At 38.4% G+C, this 17,667-nt stretch overlaps 1 long non-coding RNA gene across 1 annotated transcript; it reads right to left on the bottom strand.

Annotated features, from left to right (window-relative positions):
- Positions 1 to 304: 304 nt before the first annotated feature.
- Positions 305 to 16,487, bottom strand: LOC148425613 (uncharacterized). The gene is made up of 2 exons (XR_015865155.1): positions 16,273 to 16,487; positions 305 to 1,128 (listed from the first exon to the last, which is right to left on the bottom strand). It is a non-coding gene; the product is annotated as an uncharacterized LOC148425613 (long non-coding RNA).
- Between the last annotated feature and the right edge of the window lie 1,180 nt (positions 16,488 to 17,667).

The raw sequence follows: 17,667 nt of genomic DNA, 5'->3' as shown, positions 1-17,667 counted from the left end.
ATTTTCTTTTTTGTCACTTCAGTGCAGCTGAAAAAAACCCTTAAAAGAAATTCATGATAGCTAAATAATGCATTTAAACAATGCTTTTAATGCATCTTTTTAATAGTTAATATAATTAAAGGATCTGAATTTGTTGACCTGTATGTTTTCTAAGTTTACACCAGATAGTGTGTAAAGGAACAAGTGGCTTTGCTTTGTAGAAAACAATCTGTTATATAGGCTTGGTGGCAGATAAAGGTCTATGGTTGGAGTGGAAAATTGCATCTGAGACCTTATGAACAGAGATAAGAGAGAAGATTAAGTATGTTGTTTCTTGTGTTTTTTATTTTGTTTTTAAGGGAAAAAAAACAACAACATGGTAACCTTTTGTGGTCAGTTTTATGCAAAGACAGCAGTATGCATGCAGACACAGATACATTGCACCCACACCTTTTATGTAATGGTACATATCACCCATTGACTTCTCCACCTGGAAACTGTTATTTTCGAAAGTAAAAACAGCATATTGTTACAGTGAGCAAAGACCGACTGTTCTTGCTGCTGCCATCATTGTTCTTCTTCCATTCAAGAAAAAAAAATGTGACAAATTGTGGCAAACCCTTTTTGTGGTGCGTGTCAGTGACTCATCAAGGAAACTCATTGAGGCTATGAGTAGATCTTATCGCTAAAAGCGGTGTAATGTTGAGGAATAATATGGTTTCTGTCGTTAGACAACTTGATGTACATGTCAGATATATAACTGTCAAAAACCAGTGTGGTGTGTTTTCCAAAAATATGGTGTACAACAGTTGCAGAAAGAATTCACATTACAGTAATGTGAAAGTTGCCCAGTTTAAATCATATGAGAAAAACATGTTTAAAGTTTTTACTCATTCATCTTTTGATGGTGTCAATGTTTACTAACCCCTTATTTTCATACACCTCGACTACAATTTGAAATGAATGTCGCGACCTTAAGGAGGTTGCTTTTGTACATTGCTGTGTTTAAATGCAGGCCGTAAATACCTGTACTTATTTTCTAATGTGATGTTATGAAAGCTGGTTTGGTGGATTTCTTGATAACGAAGGATGATTCAAAGTATCGTGTGCTGTTTGTAGATCCAAAGGCTTTTGGTAAAGACACACTTTCTAGAGGATGAAGAAAAATGCATCATGAAAAGAAGAAATAAACAAAACTGAGACATAATTCAAACAAATTTCTTTCAACTGTGTCATGTTGAAAATAAGCACTGACATGCTAAATTATTAACGTGTCTTGCATATTCAGAGTGAAATAAACACACTGTGAATTGCAGTTAGTAAGTGTGCATGCATGAAGTGAATTGTCAAATACAATGTAATACAATTAGGTTTGTAATACAAATGAACACTATTTCGTTATTTCTGTCCTGCCATCAAATTCAATTAGCAAATCTGTGTCATCTTTGTAAGTTTTTTTTTTTCCCTGGTCTTGTTTGTTTTGTCTTGTCTTGTTTCTTTGTTCCACTCTTAGTATAAAGAGATCATGCATCTGCATTTGCATGACAAGTTTGTCAGTGTGCTGCTTTGAAAACATAACAACAAGTACAAAAATGGCAGATATTAATGAATTCACAAACAAAAACTGTACATAGCATTTGGGTACATGCAAAATCTAACAAAAAACGGTGAGCTGTTTCCAAAATGTTGTTTTGATAAAGTTGCTGCTGCTGCTTTGATTGACACTAAGAAGTTTAGTGACAACCTAAATATTACATTTCTAATTCAAATTGTGTTGCCTCTCATTATTGGAAGAGGTGCTTCTGATAGTATGACTTTCCTTTATCAGCTGCTCGAGGAAAAATCTGAATTTTCATATTGGTTAACTTGATTATACAGAGGTACCTTGAAGAGAAAAATATGAATGAAATAATATGAATATCAAACTTGCAAAGATACTGGAATAGTTATGTGCAAGGTGCATGCACGGCAACAATTGCAAGTTTTCATTTTTTGTGTGAGAGTGGGACTACTATTCCAAAAATAACAGCCCGCTGTGAGCACGTCTTCTCCAGCCATTTTCCCACTGTTAACCTAATCTTTATGATTATTGTGATGGCTTTAGCAGCAGGTCATGTCTGACAGCAATTCTCGCTGTAGGGACATAAGCTGTGCACACAAACCCAACTCTCAATCATCAGGGAAGACAGGTAATTGAGGGAGAAAGGTTTTACATATATTCTTATTTTTTTGTTCATAAAGACACATACATTAAGACTGATAGATAATCATGTATGATTCAGCTGTACATTAACTCTATATGTAATGTATGGAAATAGAGACACAATTCATTCAAGTATTTCTGTGTAGTCAGTCAGGGAGCTGTTTAAAATGTGTTTGTTCTTACTAATTATGTTTAGCAGGGGGTCGAGCTTTGTGCTTGCTTATCTCCAAAAGTCTCACACGAAGTGTCACACAGAAAGAATTTCTGCTCAGGGCTAATGACCTCTCAGGCCCTTTTAGCAAAAGCCAAATCTGCAGGAAATCACTAAAGATGGTTCTTGCATCATGTAGCGAGATAATACCGCCCTCTCCACCCCACTCAGCCCCTGTTGTTTATTTTTTGGGGGGAGGGGGACAAGAAAAGAAAAACCTTATACAACAACAAACAGCATATCTAAAACTTAAAGATGCATGATAAGGTTATTAGCACTTCACACTGAGAACCAAAAGGGAGGCACACAGCGAAGATCAATAACAGATGTGAAAAGGTAATCTTAAAAAATACAGTCAGAATGCAAAATCAATGTTATTTACAGGTCTCACCCTTGTCTGTTCGGGTCTCTGTCTTGTCACCGTAGCGGTGTGCCAACAAGAACTGTATCAAAGAAATCTTCATTTAAAAAAAAAAAACACTTTGTTTGACACTGAAAAAATTGTTACTTAGACAAGTTTTATTATCAGGGCTTCATGGCTAATTTCTGATCAAAATTGGGTTTTTGACATATTTTCCTTAAAGACTAGATATGTAATAGATGTTGTATTAAAGCTCATTGAAGTGTGCAATTCTGTGGCCACTGAGTGCATATTGTATAGTTTAAACAGTTTATATTGTGCAGACTCATCATCACAGAGCGGCGTGTCATTGGCCGGTCTGAGCTTGCATTAACCAAAGTTTAAACGTCATTCAAGAGCATGCAGTGACCCACTGAGAGAAGTACATGAGTAAATGTGTAGCGATATAGCACTTGTTACTGTTCCCCCTCAGGCAAATACCTTTTGCTTAAGCTGCACACATGGGAACATTTTGTTTCATTACCTTGCAGATATATAGTGATTGAGGAGAAAGCTGTGGATCGAGTGGGGGTGAATGAAAAGAAAAAAAAAACGGTTTTAAGCTACTGGGGAATAAAAAATGTATGCTTTGCCATATCAGCCTTAGCTCTTTTCTTTGTCAGTTTTGGTCTTAGATAATTCTAAGATTGTTTTATAAATGTAAAGAAAGATTCAAATTAATTTTTGATTAGCATGACAAAGATAAACAATACTTGATTACGCCAGTAATTTTTTCCTGCAAAGGGCACACATTCCTTCTGAACCGCACATGCTTAGAAACATACAGGTAATACTATTTGTGACAAAAAAATAAAAAATAAAACACATTGAACCAACATGGTCAGGATCTTGAGCAGTGTACATACCTACCCGATGGAGAATGCAGCTTCTCTATTCCTCTACTTGCCCTCCCTAGTTGCACCACCACTTCACAATGTCTCCTCTCTCTCAGATGTCTCTCTCATTAACAGTCCTATGACCAGTGGAGCACTATAGGCCTCATTAAGGCAGCCTGAAAGCATGACTGAACCTCTGACTTTAAAAGTCAAAGTAAAGGAGGAGCAGGTGGTGGTGGTGCTGTGGTGGGGGATAAGCGATGAAGAGTCATCCTGGCCTGGCAGTGTAACACAAGGTCAATGGCGGGAAAAAGGCAGTCCTCGGATCTTTTCATCAGGCTAATTTTCAAGATAAAGTCACAGTCTAACATTATCAGCGTGGCTTAAATAGGAGCAGAAAGGTTGGGGTTGTAGGAGGGTTAAGAGCACCTTTATGTAGTGGAACAGCCTGACTTTTGTACCAGCTCTTTTTAGCTGACTGCTGCCACCCGTAAGATTACACACAATAGTGAACAGTTGTGATGTTATTGGTGGAAGATCAAATACAGTAATTCGATGCAACTTTGTAAGCTGATGAATTATTAATGAATGAATAGAAAAAGAAGGAAAAAATGCACACCAGTTCAGCAACTCATAAGAATATTGGTATGCTGAGTACTGTGAGCGTATTGGGTATTTATGATTGGACTACAGCTTAGTGGCTGGAATATGTTTCCTCTGTAGGATGTCCAGGCTCTCCCTTTGAGATAGGGTTAGAAACTTGGTCATCTGGGTGGGAGGAGCCAGTTGAGGTGGTTTGGGAATCTGGTTAGGATGCCCAACGTACACCTCCTTGGTGAAGTATTCCGGGTGTGTCTCACTGGTATGAGGCCCAGGAGATGACCCAGGACATGGTGGAGAGGTTATGTCTCTCCGCTGGCCTGGGAATGCTGTCCTCCCGGAGGAGCTGGACGAAGTGGTCTGTTTTGGTTTATTTGAATTGTGCAGAGGTGTAGCACATAAAAACAGATTCTAGCATTGAAACACGTGTATATTGTCTTATTAACATGCATGCACTAGGCTTAACACAATGTACACCTGCTCAGGCTTTATATAAGAGTTCTAACAAAAATACTGCCTATACAAATATAATTATAACATTCATTATTACGCATACTGTTAATTTCTATTAACAGATATGTAAATGGTATCAGGGAGTAGATGACAGGCCATGCAATGATTAAAGGGATACCAATCTGAATTTGCCACTTTGAAGCAGTAAGAATTTGATATTTTGTCTATAATTAACATGATAACTAATATTTTTTTTATGTACAATTACTCTTTTTTTTATTGCTTAGCACATTTTTTTAAAACGATGGCTGTTGCAACAAACCCTTCCTTCTAATCAGCAAACAATTTACCAAAATTGCCGGCATTGTACTTTTGCAAATGCAAGTTTTACTTAACTATTAATTTTTACTTAACAGCTAGAATAGGCCCATGACCCTGGTCAAGCTGAGCTTTTAAGATGATTGATGGATGGATGAACTCTTCATATATATATATATATATATATATATATATATATATATATATATATATATATATATATATATATATATATATATATATATATATATATATGTATTATAGGTATGTATTTCTTCCAAACACAAGCCATCATATTAGTTAGCACAAAGTCAGGAGTAAATGAAACATGTTTTTGGTTTCTCAGAGAATAAGGTGGCATCATTGCTCACTGTATGTACCGTCATCACTTTTGGCACTTTAAACGGAACCGTTCATTAATTCACCGTTCACTAAAAAGAGCCATTTAAAGGATACACTCTTTATTTTGTTTTAATACAACCATGATTTGCTCTTGAAAAAAAAAACCACACACACACATAAGGAATAGCAATACATCTCTATTCATGTCATGCTTTAAGTGTGATGGGACGTTTAATAGCATCTTTCTCTAAAATATGGTAAGCACGAAGTACATCAAAACATATTGGGGAATTATGCCAAACATGGCCTGATGTATTGAAGTCTAAAAAATGAATAATAAATTATTTCTTATTCTTTTCAGAAGTATCTTGCACAAAAGAAGGAAATGTTTAAATAATAAAATGTACAATAAAAGATAAAATACAACCTCGCACTTAAAGTAACATATGCATAATGGGGGCAATAAGTATACAAATAGCTCTATTTTCATTCAATCAGCATTTTTATCAGATTCTTGCTTCTCCTGTATTGGACCGTCTGAATTTTGCAGGTGTACCTAATGTTGTGGTGTTCTATGGTGTGTGTAAGCATGTGTCTGCGTGTGTTTGTGTGTGCATACGTGTTCCAACCGCTTCACCTTCACGTCTTGCTCGACGACCACAAAATTCAAACACACTCACCACGCCTCCATAAACCTCACATCCTTCCGTGCTGTGAAAAGTGTTTATCCACACTTTTGTCAACCTCGCTCCGGTCCACATCTCAATCCTTCAATCCTCACTTTCCCCTCCTCCTTACCCTCTCACACATGCCCTCTCGTCCTCAAAGCTTTCCTTTCCTTCTCGTTCGCCCCCATACCCCACCCTGACATCCCTCCCTCCTCTTTGCTTTTTCCTTCCTCTTGCACCCTTCGCTTATTTTTCCTTCAAGCAAGCCAACAATGCACCCTGTGTAGAACCATTTTTCCTATCCTGTATGCTTCTCCTTAGGGAACCTGTTGTGCAGTCAAATTGCTCCAAATGCTGAGGGAGACAGGGGGGAAAAGTCAAGCCTCATTAGATTCTCATTACTTTTGCAAACCGAGAGTAAGAGAGATTCTTTTTCACCATATAATCGCAGCTGCTGAGCACCCTGGGAATCGCAGCGCACCCTCCCCAAAGCCCCCACATCTGAGCAACACGGAGTCACATCCATTCTCCCTTTTCACCCTTTTTCCCTCTCCCCTCATCATCTCTCCTTTTTAACGAGTGCGCGGCAAAGCATACTGATTAGCTTAGCTCAGGGAATTAAACTTTTATTTCAATTACAAGAGTGCATCAATCCCCATCATTAAAAATCGGTCCCTCAAAGTTAAACATGCCTTTCATTGCACGTCTCCTGCACTTTACATCCCAATAAACATGTCTGCCATTTTTAGCATATAGTCATCTTCTTATTTTCTTTGTTGTTTAATGTTATTTTAGACAGTTCTGGTTGTTCATCTATGCGTGTCTACTTATCCATGTTTTTTTCCACAGAGGCACACAAGCACCCAAGAGAGCCAGTCTATCCTCTTTTAGCATGTACTTGAACTCACGAGGGGCCTCCCTCCTCCCCTTCCCTCCCACAACACCCTCTCACCCACCGACTAACACCTTCCCCTCCCTCCGTCATCATAATAGACAACACTGCTCTTCAATACAAAGCCACTGTTGACACTAAGTACATTAGCACATTGTGAAAACAATGCGTTGAAAAACAACACATCCCCATAAGCACAAACACCCCGGGGAAATCACTCATTACCCAAGCTCATCACTGATAAAGCCAGAGAATAAAAGGATTTTGGAAATGGAATTGTTGTCTGCAATTTTTGGGTTTGGGAGGCAGTGGAATGAATGAAAGCAAGTGAGACTGCTTTAAACATCGATGTATACCTACAAGCATTTCAAATGTGCCATATAGGTCATGAAAACATATTTGGTAACACTTAGGCTGCTGAATCATATTATTTATTTTACCTTCTCAGATAACAATAATAATAGATGTAATAGATGTAATGTCATAAATACATAACATAATTATGCATGCGAGGGTAGTGATTGATATAAAAAAATGCTGAAGCATAAAACAGTTCTGTTCGGTGCTGTACTGTACTGTACTGTAATCTGGGGCTTATTATTAAGTGTTTCAATGAGTGCCCTACAAAGGATTTCAGTGTTAAAACATGTCAAATGGTTGATATAAATATGACATGTCTTATTACAAGGGAGGAAAAAAAAAACAATGATAAACATGAGAGTGGCATTTGTGTCATGTTTATTCTTATCCTTGCTTTGCTGTCAGAGCTAATGTGTGACAGACTGCAGCTTTATATGAATTCAGCAGCATGCGGTCGAGTTGACAAAACCCCACAGCTTGAGAGTGCTAAAGTGGTCCCAGTGCAGGTATCAAAGATGAAGTGATTTCTTTACTCTTTTATGTGGATACTATGTGGATTTTCTTTTAATGCTGACTGACATATTTTGTAACGTGATGCCACTCGTGCCACTCATGAGGTTAGCGTTCTTTTTATACACAGGAGCAACAACATACAGCACAGGGAAAAAAAAACAAACAAAAGTGACAGGTGAACATTAACAAGCATTTATACTGTATATGTCATGATGTGTCTTGTGTTGGTCTTGGTTTTGAGGAGATTTTAGTCTTTGATTTTAGTTTTTTTCTACCAATTAAAGTAATTAGAACAAGCTCCCGCCTTGACTCCCTGCTTCTATTTCTTTTTTTGTCGAACTATTAAGATTAGAGAGCTTTGTGTCATTGTGGTTACAGTATATACAGTATTTGCACTCATCTGAACTGAAAGTGATTTTTAATAGTTAGAATCCTGGCTCACTATGATTCTCTTTAACACTTTTTTTGTTTTAAAATATTGGACCACACATTATGCATACATGCCTGATGTATTGAGTAGTTGTGCTGTTTTTGTGTGTCACATAATAGTCTACTGCGTGTTAGGTCTACATATCTGAAGATCATACATTCTACATACCGGTTGTACTTGTCTTTCGATAGTAGGCTTCAGCAGGGCATGCTCACCCATTAGTCAAGTTAGGCAGATGCGAAGGGTGCCAAACACCAGGGGCTGCCAAAACTTGGGTGAAAATTCACCTTCAAAATAATGATACTCAAACAAATGATTTCTACAGTATTAACTGTGAATTTAAAGTGAGAATGATAGAAGTACTAACATGTAAACATTAATATGAACAATCAAATAAGTAAAGAATGTGAATTAAATTGAAAATCCAGATTACTGCCACATTACTGGGGGGCACTTGAGTGTCTCGGTTAGTTTATTTACATTTCTACATTTTTTGTTCAACTAGCATTTTAAATGGTAAATAAAAATGAAATTATCCCCATTACAGAGTAGCATAAGTTATTTTTTCCTCAGTAAAAATGTCAAATCAAAGGGAAATAAAGACATCAGTACAGTACATTATTTATTATTAACCTAAAAATTTAACATGACAACCTAATGTGTTGTGACAAAAAAGAAACATGAGTAAAACTCAGATTGTCCAGAAGTTGTATATGTGCGTATATTTCTGTTACTATACTTACACTTCTTTATAGTAACATATTTTCTGGTGTTATTTTTCGGTGTCCTTAATCTCATGGAAATGCCAGTACTTGCAACACATTGCTAATGACTAATGTAAGTAATGAAAAATCTTGATGAACAGTCAAACTACAAGAATGTTCAAGTAAAGACTTTCTGCCCTCCCTGGATGACATTGTAAGCTCTTGCTACCTGGGAAGAGTAAGAAACCTAGTCAGACACAAGTCATCCTGGTTATTAAGCTTTTAAACCGTTGTCCTTTTGTCCAGGCAACACGACTCAAAAAATCCAGAAAAACAGACCCAGAGGGAGCATTTCCACAGAGCTCTTATCACTATGAATAACACAGAAAATAAAAATTGCACACTCTGAATCTCATCCATCCATCTATTTTCTACTGCTGTATTATACAGTCGAGTGGCTGGGGCATCAGCTTGAGCAGAGAAACCAAACCCAGGCTTTCCTCTACCCGGCCACTTCGTCTGGGAGGATCCCAGGCATTTCCAGGCCAGCCGAGAGATATAGATCCTCCAACGTGTCCTTAGCCAACGTCGGGGCCTCCTCCCTGGTCTGGGAGGCATCCTAACCAGATTCCCGAACCACCTCAGCTGGCTCCTCTCAATGCGGAGAAGCAGCGGCTTGTCGCTGGGCCCCTCCCGGAGGATGGAGCTTCTCACTCTATCTCTTAGGGAGAACCCGGACACCCTGCATAGAAAACTCCTATCGGCCGCTTGTATCCGGGAACTTGTTATTTCGGTCACAACCCACTTCTCATGACCATAGGTGAGGGCAGGAACGCAGATCGACCGGTAAATTGAGAGCTTTGCCTTTCAACTCAGCTTTCTTTACCACAACAGACCGTTGTTCAGCAAACAACCTCTACATTGCAACAAGATCAGAGATAAAACAAGTTTACTCATTTCTATGATACATGTTACTCACCTTTTTCCATATGCAGCCACACATGGCAAAACACAGACAAAAGAGCAGCGGAAATGCAAAAGAAATCAAAAAAGGCAAAACACAAATATCAAAAACTGTGAAAAGAAGCCAGACTACAAGGTATTTTGTTCCAAAGCAGATATGGCTAGGTGAAATGGGGAAATTGGTTAAATTAGGTTTGGTTTCGTTGTGGGGTATCAAAATAGGATTATCCTTTTACAGTTCAAGGCCACCTTTCACTTGCTCTACCATAATCCCTTGTGGGTCACTGGATACAAATATAGAACTACGGTAGATCAGCTCGACTGAAAAGGATAAAAAGAATGCTTGTGATGCACAAGTAAATGCAAATTGATTCAGAATTTTCAATATTTTGGATCCTTTAAATCTTAAAATAATGTGGGCCTTGATAGCACATTAGGAAGCTGGTTTGATCAATGTTATAATAATACAAATAATTACAAATATTGTAAATATAATATTGGACGTTTTAACTACTGCAAACTACAAACAAATAAAAAAAAAATACACTTTTTCTCTTTATATCTGTTTACACCTCAGAACTTTTTTATAGGGTGATAAACAGAGGTGGGGAGTGTTCCTCCATATTTATATCAGTGCCTGGAACCCACTGAACCACAGCCTATCTTGAACAAATGAAGAGAGAGGGCTCTGTGATTAATGAAGTGGCCCACGATAGCAAACTGACTCTGATAACGGTTTCTCTTGCAAATAATAAATTACAACTCTTAAAAAAAATCCACAGGGAAAAAATAGCACGGGGGTATGAGATCACCCATGGCGAATGGTAGTGGGTGAAAGTGAGAGGAAGGGAAGGCGGTTTTATATTGATTAAAGAGGATTGTGGGTTGATAGAGATAGAAAATGGGGAGGAAGCCCCTGTTGTTGAAACATGGATAATATAAGTAAAAAATGGATAAAGTGATAAAGGGTGTTACTGGAAGAGAAAAGGAACAAGTTGGGCTTCTTTAAACTTACATTGTACGTGTCAACTTCACAACCCAGTGTTCTAGCTGGTCAATCAATAAATACAAAATGCACAGTGCTCAACAAGAGTTGGAAGAAATCAGGGTGCTTTAACCAATGTGAAATTTCAGGCAGAGCATTATGCATAACCATGAATGGTACGATCCATGAAAATTGAGGCCAATGAGAAAAACCTTACCTAAAGCTTAATTTTACTCCCGGAAACAACCTTCCTAAACGAAATTTCTTGCTACCCGTTGCTGGTGCGCTGACTTTCACTACTTTGCATAATGACTTTCTTGTTCCTTCTTATTGAGCTATACAGCTGCGTGATCAGTTATTACTGCTCTCCATTCTGAGTGGATGGTCGTCCGTCACAAATTTTGGTTTGCATAGTAGAATGGGGGAAAATTGCAACTAAGAAGCCTACAGTTGAATGACCAGGTTGGCCATAATGTTTCTTTCGCATTTACACTTTATGTAGGACCTGTCGTAATAATTTGAAAGACGATTTATAGAACTTCAGAAAGAGAGAGCCACCAGAGAAATACATATTTGAGGATTGGGGGCCAAATACTTAACATTCAGGAAAAAGTCCAAATATTTCACTTTTTTTTTTTTTAATCACTAATCTGCGATATCTGGATTATCAAAAGTTTGTCATCTTTAATTCAGTGCCACTTCTAGAGTAACATGTTAAGTTATTAAAATGTGTATTTTTAGGAATACATGAACACAAATGAACACTTAAGAATACACTTAAGAGTCACAACCATGGTATTTTGTAGATAGCCAGTTCCCAGGCAATAATCTTTTTTACATGACATGATATCCACTTAGTTTTAATTGTGATGAAATATTTACGTTTAGGTGGCACAGAGTTTGAAGGTTTTCTTACGGCTCCAGATTTCCTGACTGGAGTTTGCATGTTATCCCCTTGCCTGAGTGTGTTTTGGCAGGATACTCTGATTTCATCCCACATTTCCAAAATGTGGTTAAAACGTTGTTAATCTCTGTGTTTATTACAGTCAGCTACCACTCAGCTCAGGGTGCCACCCCCGCCTACTGCCCAAGGAGAGCTGGGATAGGTTTCAGCACACCTGTAACCCCAATGGGAGGAACCAGCTAAGAAAATAAATCAGTGGGTACACAGTAAATGTTTTATTAGATAAGTAAGTATTGCTATTTTCATCATTGAGCAGCATCCTGAGCCAACTGGATGTGTACATTTCACTATTTTCACAATTTAAAATGCATGTCACTAATAATATATTCCAGGTGTAAGATCTAAGAGAAAGAGAAGCAGCTGGATATGTACAAGTTGTAGACAAGACTCGTGAGGGAAGAAAAACGCAAACAAACTTGAAGGAATGAGCTAATTTCGGTCAAAAAAAAAAAAGAAAAAAAAGTAACTGACAGCATCACCTCAAGCCGGTGGACCCCAGGCCTCAACTGCACATAGCACAGCAGCAACCAGAGGAAGTTGCCAGGCCTGCAAAAGGCTTCAAGGTAATTAATCATTTGAACCTGAAGCCTGTCAAGACACCACTCACTCCAGTTGCCTCCCTGCACTGATTTCCCTGTCAATTAGATGTCCAGACAATTCTGCAACCTCTCACTCTATCTTTTGGGCTCTGCCGCTCCAAATGGCCATCTGTAATTGTTTAAAAGTTTGAACTGTGCACGGTTCGCCATTTTTGATTGCTGGCTGGTTTTCCTCAGAATGAAGAGGAAATCAGAATGAAGGTGGTAGCAATAACCAAATAACACTTGCAGAGAGTTAAAATGGATTAAAGTTGACCCAACCTCTGTCTTGTGTCCTTTTGTGTACCACATTGACATGGAGACACTTGAAGCCAGTTAAAATGAATTAAGGTGGACTCAAACTCTGTCCTGCGGCCTTATGTGTACCACATTGAGCATGGAGTAAAGAAAGACCAAAGAACTGTCTGAGGTCTTGAGAAGCATGATTGTGAGATTCCCTCCCTCCCTAGATGTAGACGGAAAAGAAAAGTTAATGAGAGATTTCAATGAAACATTGTGCGGAGGGTGGATAAAGAACCTTGACGAACATCAAAACAATTACCAATGTCCTGCAGTCTAATGGTACAACAGTCTCAACCCATACTATCTGTCAGCATCTGAATGAAAAACAACTCTATGGTAGGATATCCAGGAAGACCCCACCTCTGCAGTCCCCACAGTCCAACATGCCAGAGGTTACCTGATGTTTTGGGGTTGCTTTGCTGCCTCTGGCACTGGACTGCTTGACTCTGTGTATGGCACTACAAAGTCTGAAGACTACCAACTAATTTTGCAGCGTAATGTACGGCCCAGTGTGAGAAAGATGTGTCTCTCTTAAAGGTCCTGAGTCTTCCAGCAGGACAATGACCCAAAACACACCTCAAAAAACACTGGAGACTTCTAAAGTGCCCAGCAATAGAACACCTGTGGAGAGATCTTAAAATGGCAGTTTGGAGAAGGCGCCCCCTCAAATCTCAGGGACCTGGAGCAGTTTGCCAAAGAAAAATGGTCTAAAATTCCAGCAGAGCATTGTAAGACACTCAATGATAGATACCGGAAGCGGTTGTTCGCAGTTATTTTATCTAAGGGTTGTGCTTCCAAGTATTAGGCCGAGGGTGCCAATACTTTTGTCCCGCCCATTTTGGGAGTTTTGTGTAAGATGGTAATTGATTTTATTTTTTTGTCATTATCTTTTGTGTATTTTTCATTGCAAACACAATAAATGAACATATTAAAAGCAAAGCATTTGTAATTGCAATTGAGCATTATCTGACAGAATTGCAGGGGTGCCAATACTTTTGGCCAGCAGTTTATAGTGCTGTACATATAGTGCTAAATACGAGTGCTGTCAAGCATTTTTTAACCTATTAATTGCAAGGTTTCCCATAATTGATCACATTTCCCATTTGTCATGTCCCTGTGGAGGTTTCTTGGGCAGGTTTTTATGCTCTGAGATGGTAGACCAAAGATTACTAATATTGTGTTTGGACTTAGCTTTGCAAATTGCACTTTTTTCCCATTGAGCCAGTGAGCAACTTTTTAAAATAAAACTACATAGAATATTTGTGCCGATGACTCTCCTTTTCGTTTGGTTGCAAAGTTAGCAGAGGTCGCAGAGTTCACTGCCAAAAGAGGAGAAGAGAACAAAGTTAATACTATCAATGTTCATTTAAATATCCAAGGTTAAGGCTTTAAAGTTGACATACACACAAATTTAAGAACCACTTTTCTGTTCCTTCTACTTTTATTTTGTTCTCTGTGTCCCATACGTTTCTCCTTTTTACTTTTGGTGATTTGCTCTCTTGCATTTTTGTTCCCTAAAGCATTTGCTTTCCTCAAACATTCATGCAGCCATCATCTGCCCCTCTTCCTCCAGAGTGCGGGTCAGTGTACTTGCTGCCATTGTGTTTGCCAAGAACAGATGTTTCAGTTTCAGACTGAGAGAGAATGAGGGAGAGAGAAAGTGCCAGATTAGTTGAACTGCTAAGTCTATCTGCAAGCATCCGATTCCATACAGAGAACTTAAAAAAATCTGTTGCTAAATTGTTTTTTTTTTTACTCGTTCCTTTCCTCCTTCCAAATATTGCATCTGCAAAGTATAAATAAATGTTTTCCTGCAAATCTTGCCATTTTCTTTTTAATCGAAAGAAACATCATATTTAAGTTTAAAATGGTTGGATGTCCTAAACAAAGTGGAGGAATGTGCGTGTGTGTGTGTCTTTGTCTTTGTGTGTCTGTGTGTATGGGGGGCACTCCACATTTATTCACCACGGAGCCGTACCTACATACAATATACTTTCCACTCCTGTGAGTCTGAATCTAAAAGCTGCTTCACGAATGAGTAATCAAGAAAATTGCTGAATATGATAAGAGTGAGAAACAAAACACAAAAATGCCTGCCTTTGTTGAACAAACCAGCGACCCACGTAACCTGGGTTCCTCCCAACAGATTATTATGGGTACTGTGTGATTAAGACCAGACTTATTTGCATAATGATTTCCCATCCTGCCTTTTCTCTTCTTCCATCCTACCATCATACCCCCGTTCCCTCCCTCTTTCCCTTCTTCACTGGGTTTCATGTTGTTAGCCACCAGCTCCCAGTGCTCCTCAAGTATTTTAAGCTTGTTAATAATCATTATGGGTGTGCAATGAACTGTGGGAAAGGAATAATTACCTCACCTGAGCCACACCAAATTAACCCCTTTTCGGTTTTCTCCCCTCTTTTACCATTGTTGGTTATCCATTTCATGTCCCCACCCACCCACTTGCACATATGCACACACACAGATGCGCCTTCCACTAGGGACCTATTAGGGTTGTGTGTTTTTAAGTGTTGAGATAATGTTTGCACATTTGATTTGCTATATGCCAACCTGGTCACACAAATGTATTAGAAATGAAAGGTTTAAAAAAGTTGAGATTGAAAAATTGAAATAATTCATAAATCTATAACATATAATTCATAGTATATATATATATATATATATATATATATATATATATATATATATATATATATATATATATATATATATATATATATATATATATATATATGTTGAAATTGTAATCACAGTAGCACAGGTAACAACCAATACAAGCTCATCTTGCAAATATTACATGACTGCAAAGCGAATGAGCCTTGATTGGTCTTTACCTGAGCATTGAGCAACTGTGATGACCTTTATAGTGGAAAATTGTAGCTCCTGGAGAAAGATTACAAATTGGTTGATGTTGCATCTTAAATCATATTCCACATCCATAATATTTGCTCAATCATTGCCAGCAGTTTTGAGACTCCTTTTCACTCACGCTTAACACTAAACAAACTTAAATTATGAATGAAAAAACAACCAAAAAAACATGAAATTGTATGTGTGGACTCTGAACAGATGCTAAAATATTTCTTTGGGATTGAATGCGGTTAAAAACTGCCAAATGAGGGTAAGCACAAATAGAGGTGACATTTGTGACACTTGGATGTTATCCAAGTGTCCACTGTGGGGAAGACAGACATGCATCTATTGAGAAATGTGCTTTTCTTTCTGTTGTTTTGATTTTTTAACATTAACAAGTATGTTTTATGTATTTCTTTCTTTCTTTCTTTCTTTCTTTCTTTCTTTCTTTCTTTCTTTCTTTCTTTCTTTCTTTCTTTCTTTCTTTCTTTTTACAGTGATGGAACAGTTTTAATGATTGTAAATGAACCTCTTCAATGATCCTATTGTATCTTATGCAAAAGAGCTGTCAAGACCATTACTGTTACACAGTTCTATACTTGGTTATCGATGTAACATTTAACAAGAGGATGTCCACATCTAGACAGGCTTCATTCATGAGGCATGTGACTTCTGAGTCAATCAACATGAACTCACCCCATTCCTTTTCCCGTCTTCTTGTTTTGTTTTGTTTTCAACTGTCTTTCTTTGTTTTTAATTGCAATGATGGAGGTCAATTAATTTCCCGCCTCCCATTTCTATCTGCAGCCCACACAGCTGCGCTGCCGTGTTTGTTAGCGCATCTCCTCATGAGCCCTAATGCCACATCACTTCAAATGGATTAATCGAGCCACTTTGTTGTTTAATCTTGCCTTGGCAGAATGGGTGGGTGGGTGGATGATTGGAGGAGGGGTGTGATCAGAGATTCACAGGCGTGTATGTTTTTGTCATAGAGCGACAGACTGACAAGTGGACAAAGCTTTGTGTAAGCAAAAGGAAGGGTCAAACAATCATAAAGATGCATACTTCAAACTGGTAGTCAGCTGAACTCATCCGAGTAGTTTCCATGGCTCTCAGGGATGTTTAAAATTGGAGATGAGAAAAGAGGCCGAGACAGAAATTGAAGACTCGGTCAATTAGAAAAGGGGACTATAAGACGGCGGCGGATCCTTGGTTTCAGCTTCTTGCTTTTTCTTCTGTGCTCCTCGAGGGTGTTGTCTTGGAGGTTTCAGCTTTTCAAGCGCCCAAGAGGCATACTTTAAACTAACCCCTGATGTGACAAATGGAGGAAAGTCTCAGGAAGTTCAAATAAGATCATTTGAAATTTAGCATGCACCTGTCTTTTGAGCTCATAATATTCAGATTTCTCATCTTGACAACCATTCAAAAGGCCCTGATGCAGTGGGCATGGTCTGTATCAAGCATAGTACCTTAACCTGTTAATTGGCTGCATCCACAAGCCAACACGCGTCTTTATGTGACTTTCATTGTTGTGATCTAAAACTAGATGTACTGTACTAAAGTACAGGGTGGTACATGGCTCGGTGGTAGAGTGGTCGTCTCCCAGCCGAAAGGCCGTGGGTTTGATCCCCCTGCCATCAAGACCATGTCTGTGTGTCCTTGAGCAAGACAATGAACGAAATGACTAGCTAGTGTAAAGCGCTTTGAGTACCCAAGGTAGAAAAGCGCTATATAAGTGAAAGTCCATTTACCATCCATTTACGATTTTAGAGTACTAGATGTACTCGAGATGATAGGCAGGATCATAAGACAGTACACAAACCATACACTATGATAGCAACATAGCATACACAGGTCAAATGGTAAAAATAACAACAAATACAAGACTACAAATAGACATGTGCAAATGATACCAGCTCTCAAGACGCACACAAGCACAATTAAATGTTCCGTTTGATGTAGTGATGCTTTCATGTTCTGATGACAATTTCGTCAAGAAGAGGGAGTTGCGTGGTTTAAACCTCCAGGGTATGAGAGTGCACATATACAACAAAGAAATCCCAGCTTTGAAACATACTCACTCACTCACTA

The sequence above is a fragment of the Hippichthys cyanospilos genome, chromosome 3, assembly GCF_059441005.1.
Source record: "Hippichthys cyanospilos isolate Australia breed blue-spotted pipefish chromosome 3, RoL_Hcya_1.0, whole genome shotgun sequence".
Classification (NCBI taxonomy): Eukaryota; Metazoa; Chordata; class Actinopteri; order Syngnathiformes; family Syngnathidae; genus Hippichthys; species Hippichthys cyanospilos.
This window is presented reverse-complemented; position numbering and strand designations above follow the sequence as displayed.